Source organism: Leopardus geoffroyi, chromosome D3 (assembly GCF_018350155.1).
Source record: "Leopardus geoffroyi isolate Oge1 chromosome D3, O.geoffroyi_Oge1_pat1.0, whole genome shotgun sequence".
In the NCBI taxonomy this organism is placed as follows: domain Eukaryota; kingdom Metazoa; phylum Chordata; class Mammalia; order Carnivora; family Felidae; genus Leopardus; species Leopardus geoffroyi.
The window spans coordinates 31249923-31266027 of NC_059339.1; the positions used below are offsets into that span (position 1 = coordinate 31249923).

The following is a 16105-nucleotide window of genomic DNA, read 5'->3' on the forward strand; positions in this document are numbered from 1 at the left end:
CCCACGAATATATGTTTCTGGAACCAAACTACTGTCTGGCATATAGTGCCAGCCAACCATAGCTCAAAGTGTTTGTTCACTAGCTGCTGCTCAAACCTTTGAACTTGGTATACCAAAGGTAGTTTAGGTATCTAAACACACAAAAGTACAGGTTATTCAAGAGCTGACCATATTAGACCTGTGGGCTGTCCATAGTCACAAGTGCCCACAATGGAATCATAAAGACCCAGAACCCCTAAGAGATGAACGACAAAGAAAATATAATGATTCAGGGCATCAATATGAGATGCGGTTTTAAAATCCCCTCAGGCAGGAAGAATGATCTAAAAGAGGCCTGGCAGAGGTAAGGTCCAATAGCATGAGCTTCCCTGTCCCAGGTGGCGAGTTAGACAGGAGCACAGGGACACTCAGTTGATAGAACCAGGTGAGACTCCCAATTAAAATGGCATCAAGCTGGCTCCTAAAGGTGAGTATCCAAGTAGGCATGGAGGTCCCAGATGAGTGTCCAAGCAGGCATGGAGGTCCCAGCATAGACTCAGTGCCTAGAGTGGGGGAGCATGAAGGAGCCTACCTCCAGCACTGTGAATGCCCACCATGGCCAGGGCTGGGCTGGGAGGTAGAAAAGAGACTAACTGAGGAAAAGGCTACAGAGGGAGGACAGGACAAGCCCTTGAAGGTCTCAGGTAATGAGCAGGTGATCAAGGGCTCAGTGCAGGCTCAAGACTCCTGAACATCTGAGAAGCCAAGCCTCCAAGACTATCAATGTCAATGCTAAAACACGAGGTGAGCCACAGAATTGGGAAAGCCTTTATTTCCCAGGGCCTCTCTTCCTCAGTAGATGCCCGATGGTGTTAGGATGTGCCATATTGTAAAACCTATAGTAAAAGAGGTAGATAAAAGGAAATTACCTATAATAAGTTGAACAAAAAGGAATCCTGACATCTGTAGGCCACACTCCAGGCCACTGTGACAGGAGCATGAGTTCATGTGGTTTGAAATATATCAAACCATCAAATTACTATTTGCAAATAGAGATGTGTTCAGGCCACCACACCAAGGTAGAAATAATTGGTAGTCTTTAGCCCCTTACTTTTGCACTGAAATTTTGTACAAAGCTTGTGAATTATGGCAGGTCAACTTGAGAGAGAAGGAATCAATTTATGTGCAAATGCATTTATCTTTTTAAGCTTTTATTTACTTGTTCAAGTAATCTCTACACCCAATGTGGGGCTCAAGCTCACAACCTGGAGATCAAAAGTCGCACACTCTTCCGAATGAGCCGGCCAGGCACCTCACAAATACATTTCTTGAAAATACTTTTCTGATCTCCAGATCTTGATCAGATCTTGGCCTGGCCTCTCCCTACCACACTGGGCTGTGAACTATGGAAACTCAAGCTATGAGCCATTTCTCATTCACAATTATGTACCTTGGTTTTTCTAATGTAGCAGTTGATTTCAGAGTCAGTGTGGCAAAGTGGTTAACAGTGGACACTGCTGCCAGAGTACCTGGATTTGATGCATGGCTCTACTACTTTCTGGCTGTGCAACTTTGGACAAGTCACTTAATCTCTCTGTGCTGTAGTTCATTTAGCTATAAAAAGGAATCAGAAATAGTATCTGTCTCATAAGGTTGCTATGAGAATTCTAGCAATATACATAGAAAGCACCAAGAATAGTGTGTGGCATAGAGAGCACCACGTAAGTGCGTGCTGATTATTAACGATACCTTCTATTATATAAATTTGGTCTTTACCCTTTATTATAAATCGTGTGCAGTTTACATTTTTTCACCAGTAACATGTACTATAACTATTTTTGCTATAGCAATTACATTTTTTTGCAAATAGAAAATAAAGTTTTGTTGAATAAGTGGGTGAATGAATGAATTCCTATTTCACTAGATACAGGCACCAGTGTCATACCAAGAAACACAGACATCTGAGGTACAAACTGACTTCACACAGCTGTTATATAATTGACACAGTGGCCCTTGGATAAGGGCTGTTTTCATTATTTATCTCTACAGCAGGGTGTGATAATGAGCCATGCTGACCTAAGACATCATGTAAGATAATGGACCCATAAATGAAGGTGGAACTGCAAACGACTAAAGACAAAGTCACTGTTATTATTGGAAAAAGTGGGAACAAAACCAGAATTTCAAAAGGTGATGGTGCTGGTATGATCCCATTCACATAACTTGAAAGAACGCAAGAACCTGAAGAGGCCCAGGGCTGCCTCATGTTCTGGCTGATGAACACAGCAATCATTCAGGATCATTCATATTTATAAGTAGGGAAGGGGCTTCCTGTGCATTATCCCATGTAAGTTTCACAACAAACCCACAAGAGGTATCACTGGGTATAACTGGGCCCACTTTCCCAAGGGTAAACCAAGGATGATGATTTGCCACAGTTCAGAACAACCAGTGTGTGGCAGAGCAGAGACTTATACTCAGGGATTAGGACTCCAGTTTCTAATATCTGGTCTGCTAAAAGGTGATTGTATGATTTTGAACTCTGGGCCTTAGTTTTTCATACCTGAAAAAAAAATGAGGAACCTAAAAAGAAGATTTTTGATGACTTTTCTAACCTTAACTTTAAACTACCCTCAGCATCAAATTCCTAATTATGTCCTACTGGACAACCATGGTATTCCTTGCCTTAGTTCATGGCCCTGCTTTTCAGGCTGCTGCCCACCTGCTCTGAATCCTTTTATCTTTCATTCAACCCAGCAGCTTCCATTATCACAAAGATTCAAAACTCCCCACCAGTCCCATGTCATTACTGAAGATCTGATTGACCCCCCCCCCTTTGATCCCCTGACCTACAAGTCAGCTAACAGCTGATGTAGAGTCCAAAACAAAAGATCCCCACAGTGGGCAAAGCACTGTGGAGATGAGGCCAGCAGCCAAACACAATCCTAGACACCCAACCTTCCCCCATCCTGGAAGGCTTTCTGCTAGAACTAAAATGCAGCTTCAGGAAGGACCCACTTAGGGTCTAGGCAGACCAGCCTGCCTACCCACCCTGCTGATTGGTGGGGCAGCAGATGAGGCAACTAGCTGTCCTTCTCTCCAGACAATAGCCTTGGAGAACTGGAATCCCATGGGAAAGATGATACAATGGATTCCAACGGGTTGCTGAGACTTGTCCTACAGGGTGAGGTTTGCCCCTCTTGTAAGCTGAGGGTGTTGCCCACTTCATATATCAACTCCAGGAGCTGTTCAAAAACAAGTCGCCTTTCCCCACAAGGCACAATATGCCTCACAGCCCTGAGACCATGGCCAGCTCCTTCAGATACTCTTGACCATGAAGGAGAGGCATCTGCCATGCAATCAGACCTCCCTCAATGAAGAAAGCACCCATACCCCATCCTCAGTGGAACAGCATCAGGACCTCCCCTGCTGCTCTTTGTCACACTCTTACCAACAACCCAAGCACACCACATGCTGGATGAACTTACACAAACCCCACTTCTGGGGGGAGGATAATCATCTGGAGAAAGGTCGTTCCTCTAGGCTATTACCCATCTTAATGAACTAATAAAAATGGTAGGGTTTTTCAGGTCATCAGACATTGTATATGTTCTAGAAATGTGAACAACCTCTTAGCTGAGGAGTAAATCAGCATTTCTGGGACTAAGGACCCTACACTGTACAGAGACCTCCATGCAAGGGTGCCATCAAATATCTTACCTCCAGTTTCAACTGGAGGTGAATTTCAATTATCCACGATCACGGGTGAAGAGTAGTAAGGATGATCCCCAAAGAACTGCTTACACAGGCTTCACAAAGAATTTTTGTACCCTCTTTTTGCATAAAGCTGAGCCTGGTGTATGGGGATTTTACTTCATAGTGAATAGTGAAGCCCCCCTCAGAAGGGCTACACTGTCTAAGGGCTTAGGGTCATGTGGGCTTCCTCCTACTCTGAGCTCCCCAACACTTCAAGCTGAATAGAGAGAAGGTGGCCATCTGAAAACCAGCCTCCCCATTTACTGTCCCTGGCCTAAGAAGATAATGAGGTCTTTTGGTTTAATGGACATCCTGCTAGGCTGCAGCAACTAGAAATGCAAAAGTAAGTAAAAAATGGTTCATTGTGTCAATGGGGGACGTTATCATATTCTCCAATTAGTCCTATAATTATGAAGTTGAAAAATGATTTCCCTCTGTAAAACCCAAATTCCTGCCTGCCCTCTGACCTCTAAGTGATAATGACAATAGTGATGTTGACTGTACAAGGAACTGAACTAGGCCAGGCACTGTACATGCACTGCTCTGCTGAATCCAATGAGGCAGGTATAAATAACCCCATACTGAAAGGATGAAACAGACTCCAAGAAATGGCAGGAATGATGGTTTCTTAAGTCTGCTTAGCTCCAAAGCCCACCTGTTTGTCCCTTCAATCAGGAGAACTGCTTTGTAAAGGCAGGCACTCCAACTTGTTCATCTTTGTATTTCTTTTTAGCCAAGCATGAAACTAGGTACCAGGTAGGCCTCAAATAAGTATTTGTAGAACAAAATGTAGCTGATCATATAGTTCATCTATGACTTAAGAAAGTATGTCCAGAATACCACCAGATAAAACATCACCCATTTATTTAATTACCACAAACAAAGAAACCTTGTTTTTGGCTAGAAATGCTAACCCATATAACTCTTCTTTTCCCCAATGATCTTCCATGTGCCAACTTTATTCTGTCATAGAAAGAAGATACGAAATTTCTCAGAAAAACTTACTAAGTAATGCAAATTATTATGCAGCAACCTCAGTGGACGCTGGACATCCAGTAAATTTTTTTGACTGACTAGAACTGATGGACTAGAATTCCCTGATTTTTAAAGATGTAATTTCTGTACTCAAGCAAAGACTTTATCTCTTTCCCCCAAGTCACATTCCACCGTGCTGATTTCTGTAAAAGACACTGTTCTGGGAAAATTACAAACGCCTGGTCACAGACTTGATTATACTAGAGACAGGGTTAAAAGGAAAAATGCAGTTTATAATATTAAAATATACTGTGATACAGTATACTGTGATACAACTCCTGCAGAAGCAACAAAAAATAGCTGGAATTTATGATCAAGCAGCTGCATTTCAGTGGCTAGTATACACTTACAATTCTCTTTTCTTACACAGCCCTGAAACACTTTTTAAGGGAATTCCTTACTTTATGTCTTATGGGAAGTGCAGGTCTATCACAACAGAAAGTGCAAAAACAAATACAGCCTTCGGTTCCAGCCTCACCTGTAGCTAGGGTGCAGTCATGTGACCTTGGTTTCAAGAATTCAATGCACCCTCCTGGGCTTGACCTGGAGTTAGTGGTACAAGATAGAAAGGTCAAGAAGAGCCCATCCTGCTGGTCTCTATCTTACATCGTGCACTATCACATATGCCACTCTCACCATATGCCAGAAGAAGGCAGCAGCACGTCCAGTAAGTCAGAGAGGAATCAGTAACAGTCTTCCTTTGATTAGCTCACTTCATAGATGATAAATAAAAATTTGGAAGGCAGCTGAGAGAAAGTGATCAGCCATATAATCATGTACCAATAGGCACATTAAGTGCTCAGTTCATTTGTACATTTATTGAGCACCTACGAGCTGCCAGACTGCTATTCTACATACTAGGCCTATAAATATAAGGGAGACAAAATCCATGCCCTCAAAGAACTCATCATCTAGACGTGGAAATTGGTACTTAGATCATCTTCTCACATCCAAAATAACATAATTAGCTTAGTCTGCCTGCCCTGCTAAAACAGAGACCTATAAAGTCAGGAATCCTGTCTGTCCTTTTACTGCCATCTCTCTAGTTCCTCAAGTATCCAGCCTGTAACAGAAAATCAACATCAGATTCATGAATGGGTATATGAATGAATGAATTTAATTCATTTAAATAGAAACCCCATAGTAAACGTTATACTAGAGAACTATGGGTTTCTGCAAACAGGGTAGAGTTCACAGAAGAAACACTTGCTGACCTGAGTTCCAAAGATGAATACAGATTTCTCAGACAGAGAAGGTGAGTACGCTCTAAGGTCAGGAAACAACAAACAGAGGCTGGTGGTAAAGGACATGCCTTGCTCTACAGAAGGATGTGCACGGGGAAGAGGCAGACAATGCAGTAACTAAGGCAAAGTCGTGTCACCGAGCTGATTGCTGTGAAGGACTTAGGGAGCTATCCTGAGTGAACACCAACTCAGTGTAGACTACCGGGTTAAGTCTTATAATGGCAATTTCAACAACAACAAAATTCCTCACAGGCCTAAAACAGTAACTGAAATACCCATTCTTTTATATGAAGCCATTGTATCTACAGGAGGTTACTACTAAAGTAGTTACATATCAGTTTGTAGCAAACATTTTGTTCAAACATTTATTGAGCACCTACTGTGGCAAAATTATGAAATAGAGGGACTTAAAAAGATAATTCTCTTATTAGCAATCTATGCAGATTTGCTTAAAACTAACTGCCACTTTCTACGGCAGCCATGTGCCTCACAGACCTCCAACTGCAAAGGGCTGCTGCTGTGCTCAAAATTCATCCTCTTGTTTGTCCTGAATCTCTGCTTCCCACTTGCAAAAAAATCATCACTAAAACCAAGCTATCCTTTTAGAAAAAGAACTTTCAGTTACCCATAAAAGGGCTTATCAGTTTTATGAATTTTTCTAGGCATCCAACCTGTTTGATCTCACCTCATATTCTGTTAGGTTAATCACAAGGCAAATCTGAAGAAGGGAAAAATTTATATACATTGTATTTTAAAGTCCAATGTAAACCAATAGCTGTAATTTTGGACTTCCTATAGCCTATGCTTCTATCCTTTAATGCAGATGATCAAGGAAGACTAATAAACATTACCAAAGCTATATGTTCATTTAAGGGGTATAAGTATCCATGATGAATTTCTTAAACTTGTTACTTGGACATAGTTTTAGACTTACAGAAAAGATGCAAAAGTACTTCAGAGTTCCTGCATACCTTTAACCCCACTTCCTTTAGTGTTATAATCTGACAACTATAGGACATTTATCAAAACTAAGAAATTAGCATTGGTATAATACATTAACTAAAGATATTTTCCAGATTTCACTAATTTTTCTCAATAATGTCCTCTCTATGTTCCAGGATCTGATATAGGAGCCCAGTTTTCATTTACTTGTCACATCTCTTTAGTCTCCTCCATCTGTGGCATGTCCTCAATCTTTCCTTGCCTTCAGAGCCTTCACACTTTTGAAAAGTATTGGTCAGGCAATTCAGTAAAATGTCTTTGATTTGGGTTTGTGTGGTGTCCTATCATGATTAGACTAAGATTATGCATATAGGGAAGAATACCACAGGTGAGAGGTGATCTTCCCCTCTCATAGCATCCTATCCAAGGATATAAAATGTGAGTATGTTTATTACTGCTGATGCTGACCTTGAGCACTTGATGTCTGCCTGTTTTCTCTAACCATAGAGTTATTATTTTTCTCTTTGTAATTAATAAATATTTACCTTATGGGAGATACTTTCAGACTATTCAAATATGCTGTTTCTCCTTCAATTTCATGTACAGCAATAATTATTATGGTATGCTAATGATGAATTTCTCTTTTCCTCATTTCGTCTACATGTATTAACTGGAATTCTTCTGTAAGGGAGAGTTGTTCCTTCCCTTCCATCGCATAACGCTTTTTATACTTGTGAACTGTACGTAATGCAAGAATTAAGCAAGGGGACACTCATATTGCAATATGCAATGCAAAACTTCCATATGTTCTAGAACTAAAGGATGAAATATAGGTTGCAGACAGAGTTCTAAGAATATAAGTCCCACATAAGATATAATAGGTTAATAGTTTCACCTACCAACTTCCTATGTGTACCAGCAGTAAGTAAGATGCAAGGTTATTTAATAATCCATAGCCAAGGTAACCACAAGTGGTACAGTGTAGAATTACCTATAGTTGGGGAGCCTAGATGGCTCAGTCGGTTAAGCATCTGACTTCAGCTCAGATCATGATCTCACAGTCTGTGGGTTCAAGCCCCGCCTCAGGCCCTGTGCTGACAGCCTCGAGCCTGGAGCCTTCTTCAGAGTCTGTGTCTCCCTCTCTCTCTCTCCCTCCCCTGCTCATGCACTGTCTCTCTCTCAAAAATAAATAAACATTAAAAAAATTAAAAAAAAAAAAAAAGAATTACTTATAGCCAAGGACAGATCCCCTAGAGGGCAATTAAAAGCATTTTACACAGTATCGCCAAGGGGACCCCACACAACTTTCCCCTTCCTGGGCTCTACTCAATCACTCACTACCAGGAGGCATGTCTCGTCTACATTATGAAGGTGGCCCAGTTACTTCCCTGGTGAGAGAAAACGATGTAATTATTTCATGTAACATACGTAAAGCTGGAAACAAGCAGAATGGAGTTCATCAAGGGCAAACCTATTTGGGGGGTTAGGGTGGGGCTATGACACACAGACACAATCTCACAACTCCTCTGAACTCAGTGTGCTCACACATCTTTGCTTTCTGCACACTAAAACAAAAATAATCATCACTTTCTGTAAAGTGATTTTAAGCTAATTTCCATTGCTCAAAAAGGTAATTCATATTCATAGTACAAAATTTAGAAAACTTAGACAAATTAGAAACAAAAGAACAAGGAAGAGAAAGAGGAAAAAGAAAAAGGAAAAGAAAAAAAAGGAAGAAAGAAAAAAAAATGCATCCCAACCTCACAAACCAGAAGAAAGCACTATTAACAAGCTTGCTGTGCCCCTTCTATTGACAATTTTTTAATATGCAGGTATTTTCTTTTTTACAAAAATGGACTCACAATTTATCTACTTTATGTCTAATACACTACATTTAATTGAATCAAAAGGGATAGTAACTGTAAGACCCTATTTTGTGTGTCAATAAGAAAGAAAAAGAAAACACAAGCAATTTTCAGATGTGACTATATCCCAGTTTGGAAGATATCACAATGGGGGGGGGGGGGAGGATAACATGCTTCAACTAGACTATCTACTTGGGGTTTCTTAAATACTTCTCATGTTATTTATGTGGATCCTGAGAAACTTAACAGAAACCCATGGGGGAGGGGAAGGAAAAAAAAAAAAAAAAGAGGTTAGAGTGGGAGAGAGCCAAAACATAGGAGACTGTTAAACACTGAGAACAAACTGAGGGTTGATGGGGGGTGGGAGGGAGGGGAGGGTGGGTGATGGGTATTGAGGAGGGCACCTTTTGGGATGAGCACTGGGTGTTGTATGGAAACCAATTTGACAATAAATTTCATATATTGAAAAAAATAAATAAATAAATAAAAATAAATTAAAAAAAATAAAAATAGGTATAAAAAATTAGGTTAAAAAATACTTCTCATGTTATTAAAAATGCCTTTCCCCATCATTTTAATGGCTATATATTGATATATATACACTGCCAAATTACCTCCAAGAAAGTTCACCCATTCACTTATTTACTCAATATTTATTGAGCACCTACTTTGTGCTAAGTGCTGGAAGTAGACTAATTAGTACATTAGAAGCGTCAGGGACTTGGGGAGACAGACACTAGTAAAAACAATCACATAAATATATCATTAGAAATTATGGTAAGGGGTGTGTGCCTCATAGACAGGCAGCCTACTCCTGCCAATACCCAGGGTACCCTTTTGGACAGTGACCAGCTGCATTCCTATCATTTGGCCCAGGGGTAGTTCTCTGAGCTCCGAACAGCCATCTCCACTAACAAAGGTCAAAACCTTTTGGACACAGAGCACTGGCACAGTTCCTCCCTTGGGCAATCTGGGGATAGATGGGAAGAGTCAGGTAATGTGTAAAAATAACTGGATGGGAGACATCTTCTCTTGTTCCTCTTCACACCTAATCACAGTGTTAATGCAATGCCTCACCACTGTAGTTCTATAAATACAGGGCAAAAATTATTCAAGATAATTACACCACTCTCAATTAATGCACTGTTATAATGAGGGGGAAATGGCATTTTCCTATAAGCTAGATTATTTGTATGTCTCTAATAAGAAATGAAATTTGAGAAGCTGTGCAATCACAGATTTGCCTTTATGAGTGAAGCACCCCAAGTTAAGCAGGTGATGTCAAAGAGTAAAGAACAATATAATATACATTTAAATTAATCATAAGAATCTACCAAGTTCTTCTCTCTCACACACTTATTCTCAGATTATCCAAAACACTCTGCAAAGAAAAAAACAATCAGAAAAAAATCTTAAAATCCATACCACCATGTGCCTTGTTTATTATTCTGTTCCACAGTATGTCAGACCATGTTAAATTTATGGGACATATGAAAGGGCAGAGGCCAACAGTCCTGGACTTAAATTGCCATTAATAAACAGCCATTTTATTTTATTGCTGAATCAGTGTCTGGGCTCCAAAGGTCAAGGACTCAAATCCACCTTCAATTGCCACAGCACCCAATCTTTAGCACTCTGACAATCGTATTTCATCTCACAGACAGCAGGCCTCTGGAGGACATACACTTCACCATGTGTCCATGCGGAGACCCCTAGCCATCTATTTCCTTCTGTGTCCTCTCACCCAGCACATGCCAGGACTGCTATAGTGAGGTCCCACAAGCAATCAGGGGCAATGTGCTATGTGTGAGTCAGCCCCAGTGCCACAAGAAATAGTGCGCTACACAGCTGGCTCTGTGTTACATTCCATCAGGTCCTGGGGTCTGCCCTAGCTCCACTCCAATTTCCCCTTGCAGAGGCAAGCAGAATGATTAAGCATGAGGGGAATCTGGGTAGCTCAGTGGGTTGAGTGTCTGACTCTTGATTTTGGCTCGGGTCATGATCCCAGGGTGGTGGGATAGAGCCGAGTCAGGCTCCACACTGAGGGTGAAGCCTGCTTAAGATTCTCTCCCTCCCTCTCTCTTTCTCTTTCTCTTTCTCTCTCTCTCTCTCTCTCTCTCTCTCCCTCTGCCCCACCACCATGCTCTCTCCCTCTTTCTCAAAATAAATAAATAAATGTTTAAAAAAGTATTCTATCTCAAAAAAAAAAAAAAAAAAAAAGAATGTCTAAGCGTGAATGGAAATTCTGGAGCAGACCAGTTTAGCATGACAGGGAAGCATGTTCCCCAGTAAGCATAGTCATCATGTGCTCCATGACGTGGATGGGACAAAGAGAATAACGTGTCATCCTTAATATATCATCCTCTCTTGGTCCTACATGATCTCAAATCCTTCATCTTCTCTGTAACAACAACAAAAAATGCCTAGGTAGCATCGTTCATGTCACTTCTTAATAAAGATGGATCCCCGCTTCTTGTTTACAGGTTACTGTCATTTTCAAGAAGCCAACTAACTTACAAAATCCAGCCCTTAGTACCTCAGCATCACTTTCCCAATTGAGACGTGTGAGTCTTACCAGCTGGAAGTTGCCACAGTCACTTGGGCTTGGAGATTGGCCAGGTGTCATCAGTCAGGAGGGTTGGTTAGTAAGAATCCAGGGCAGATCTGTCTAGAAGTCCTGGGCATACCACTGTCATGAGGGGCAGCTGTCATGGCATACAGCTCTGTTAGACCACAGGATGAAATATGCTGCAAAACTAGAGGTGACTGTATCAGTCACCATAAAGACTGTGAAATTGATGTTTTGAAAGGTATATAGTAAGAAACTTCACAAAAAACTTTGCTCAGTCTAAAGAAAAGAAATTAGGGAGGAACCACCTGCTTTAGAGGAAAGGGTCCAGGAGCCCCTTGGTGCTCGCTCACACTCCCAGCACCATCACACATGCTCCCACTCAGTGAGGGGCAGAGCACCACGCATGCCCAAACAAGTCAACAGTAAAAACTCTGAATGGCGAAAATGCTCACACATCCACATATCAACATTTCGACATTTTTTTTCATTTAAAAAATGAATGCCCATGGTTCTGACATATGAGGAAAAAAGACCTGTGGTGGAGATCAAATTATTGTGATAGTGTTGTCTTTGAGGAGGTGGTGACGAACTTTAGTAGTTTATAGCCTCCATTCTCAACATGGTACTTTAAGAAGATCACATATACTAGTTAAGGCAATGGGCCTGGGTACAAATTCCAACTGTGCCATCAATACGCTGTGTTGCACTGTCTCTTCAAGCCTCAGTTTTTCACGCATAAAACAGGTTTAATACCTACTTCTTTTTTTTTTTTTTTAATTTTTTTTTTCAACGTTTATTCATTTTTGGGACAGAGAGAGACACAGCATGAACGGCGGAGGGGCAGAGAGAGAGGGAGACACAGAATCGGAAACAGGCTCCAGGCTCTGAGCCATCAGCCCAGAGCCTGACGCGGGGCTCGAACTCACGGACCGCGAGATCGTGACCTGGCTGAAGTCGGACGCCTAACCGACTGCGCCACCCAGGCGCCCCAATACCTACTTCTTAAGGTGTTATGAAGATTACACAAGATGCTACACATGAAGTGCTTACCACAGTGTTTGATCCATGATTCACATATAATAAAATGGCAGCTAATAATATTGTATTTCATATTATCATTAGTCATTATTATCATCTGTTCATCAAGAAACAAGTGTGAAGCCACAGTTAAGACAACCAAGCCATTTCCCAGGGGGTCTCACTGCATCAGGGAATAGCGGCATAGTCCTCATGAATGAGGGGCACTTCAGGCTGCTATGGCACATCCACTTCTGTACCAATATATCTTCATTAGGTTTCTCTCGCACTACATTTTTTTCCATTACTTATATAAGCTACATATTAGATTTCTGATTTCTGTTCTTTGCATGCATTTCTGAAATATCACAGACAACTGAAATGGATGTTAAAATGGGTCCTGAGTTTGCATAATTACTTTTTAAAAATCCAAAACAAATTTAAAATAACAACAAAAAATATTATTTTGGGAGAAAATCTTGCTTAGCAACAGTTCCCCATGAAAAGAATTAGGAGTTTTCATGTTCAGTAACTCAGCATGTCTCTCAACTCACACTGTGACAAGCACAATGGCTGGCACAGAGGATACTCACAGGAAGTAGATCATGCCAGGGAGGGAAGGTTGCCAAAAAGATTAATATAGTCTCAGGCTGAGTGGTAAAGCCTAGAGCCCAGGTTGAGGTCACATATCACTGCACTTTCTGCCTTCAGACATCTGGACTTGGGAGTATAATGTGCACACATGGACACCAGCTTTAGGGGGCACTAGAAACAGTGAGAAAAGAGAGCAATGTGACAGCAAAGCCACCACAGAAAAGGGTGGCTTGTGACACAGCACACACACCTGAATGGAGGGGTCAAGTTCAGGATGTAAAACCACATATCAGAGATGCTCAAGAAAGAATTCCAGTCTCCAAGGCACCTGTAAACCCTAAAAGACGTCAATCAAGAAATAGCAGAATATGACATTATTTGGCCTCTTAGTAAAATATACTTTAAAGGAGATGTAAAAGTCATTTCCCAGTCCATTTCCTACCATTAGGGTAGGGCGTGGGAATCATGATACTGTGATTTATAATAAGAAATACATTATATGATCTTAGTCCCTGTTTTTGACACAGAGCTCCTAAAAATCTTGGAACTTCCTAAGTGATAAGAGAGCCATAAAGATGTCTTTTGTTATTCATAACAAGCCCCTTTCAACCACACCTGAGTATAAGTTAATGAGGTGACTTTTGGAAACCCCTAAAAATGGGGACTGATTGCCAGGGGAACTAACTGTGTGATTAAGGAGGTAGAACTTTCAGCCCCACCTCTCAATATTTGGGGAGAAGAGAGGGGTTGAGATTGATTCAATCACCAAAGGCCAATGATTTAATCAATCATGTCTATGCAATGAAGCCTCCATAAAAACCCAAAAGGACAGGATTCAGAGAGCTTCCAGGCTGGTGAACACAAGAAGGTTCTGGGAGAGTGGCCCCCCAGACAGCATGGGTGCTCCACCCCTTCCCACATACCTAGGTTGACCTGAGCTGAAGTCAGCGCATTTTAACCAACTGAGCCACTCAGGCACCCCTCATCATATTTTAATATTGCTATCTTTCTAAATTTTGACTGTGTCAGCCAAGGACTGAGCAATTCCTTCTAGCTCCCTGTCATTTCCAAATTTAATAAGCATGCTTTTTATCACCTTGACAAAATCCTTGAGATACAACCATTAGACAGTTCCCACCTGGTTGACACTTATTCATTTATAAACATTCTTTAGGATCACCAATTAGGAATTCAAATTAGAAAAGAAAAAGGAATTCAAATTATGGGAGAGCCCCTGATCATCACAAATATTTGGTGTTTCATTCATTCAATATATGTTTACCTACTTCTGTCTATAAACAGCACTGACCTAGAAGCTCTAAAAATGTCTGCAAAGTGTTAGGAAGACTTATATAAATTAGAACTTTTATAACTCTTCTTGACAAAAATACACCTAGATTTGGCATCCCAAAAGTTACAGTGTTGTTCACTTTTTTTAAATCTAAGAGACTTTAAATTTTTTTTAAGTTTCTTTTTAATAAAAAAAAAAAAATCACTGCAATACAAAAAACATGTTTTTGAGACTTACCTGGACTATAAAAAATTATTCAAGTTACTGGAGGTAAAAAAAAAATCTCACACTTCAAGATTTAGCTATTGGGCAACTATCATCATTGCTAAGCAATGAGTTTCTGAAAATGGGATGTTTATAATGAAAGTATGAATTCAGGTCACAGTAGCACAGTCCTGTAACAAGAGCAGCAGCTTTGGTTTTGAAGAAAGGACAACAGGCTGTACCTGACTTCTTCAAACAAACAAGGAAACTCATGTAGTTACAAGCAAAGAGGAACCAAGAGCTGAAAGCCTCAAAAGAAGAGTTGGAAGAGAAGGACAAAGGATATTTTTGGTGCATATCTTTTTAAAAGGCGGTATTTAATGCTGAAAATATCATGAAAAGTGCATCAGATGTTCTCATTTTAAGTGAGAAGAGACAAAGTATGGCAAGATTAAAAAGTGATTTGGCAAAGTGCCATTGGTACTGATTCCCATCGCTATTTTATTATATACTTGCCCCGCTTAAGGACGAACCACCCTTGGAAATTGTGCCTGTTAAGTAAATCCAGAAATCTAAGAAAAATAAATTCCAACATGAACTGGTGATGATATTACCTGCTAGAGGGTGGCATTCTGAAAGGATGGATAATGAGAAATAGCCTTCGTCTTGGCTGAAGTGAACCCAGTATGAAAGAAAAGAACAAGGGCTGAAGACATTCTCTACATGTCTGGCCCCAAATGACTACAGCCTGCATCTGAGGAACAAAACTGTGAGCACTAAGATGCAAATGTCTGTCATGTCTTTCATGTTCCTCGACCTCCACTAGAGAGCACAGGCTCTCAGGCTCTCCCCAGGCTTGAGAAGCTCATCACTTGGAGCATCTTCTCTCCAACTAGACTGGCTGTTCTGTTTCACATTTCTCAGCCACTAACCATGAGAATTTGCTCCGCCACCACCTGCAGTTGTTTCTCTCGCACTGTATCAAAATGTCTGAGCAACGTGCTTAGAAAGTGCCAAGAAATAAAAAACCTGAAGTCTAAGAACTGACCTTGAATATAGGACTGTCCTAGTGGACTCAGTGTTTGGAAGATAGACAATTTTTTAAAAAGCAGTGATTCAAAATAAAACATAATGTACTAAATATACAGCAAACAGTGCTACCTAAAATTTATAGATACTTACCCAGATTCTCTCCCCCTTTGGAGAGAACATGAGAATCAAAACAAATTAAAACAAAAGCCCAAGGATCACCCATCTGCCCAGTCCATTCCAGGGCATGTGACCATCCAAACAACCATCTTGCCATTCAAACACCAACTTTGTTGTGAACCCAAGGCCTCTGTCCTTGCTGGGCCCTCTGCCCAGAACTCTCTTTCCATCTCCACATTCTTTCTCCCTTCCTTTTCCTTAGAGAGGCCTTCCCAGATCATCCTATCAGCAATAGCATTCCCTGTCACTCTCTTATCTTTGCCCCTCCCCCTTTATTTTCTATAGGACTTCACAGCTATCTGAAATCACATGATGTGTTTGTTTACTTCTAATTATCTGTCTCCCAGCCAACTTGTAAATTCCTTGAACGCAGGGGCTCTGTCTTATTCACCCCTGT

General features: G+C 40.8%; 1 protein-coding gene across 13 annotated transcripts in view; it reads right to left on the reverse strand.

The window, feature by feature from the left end:
* LDLRAD4 (low density lipoprotein receptor class A domain containing 4) overlaps nt 1-16105 on the reverse strand; it is a 441951-nt gene that overhangs the window by 220119 nt on the left and 205727 nt on the right. The window lies entirely within an intron of this gene.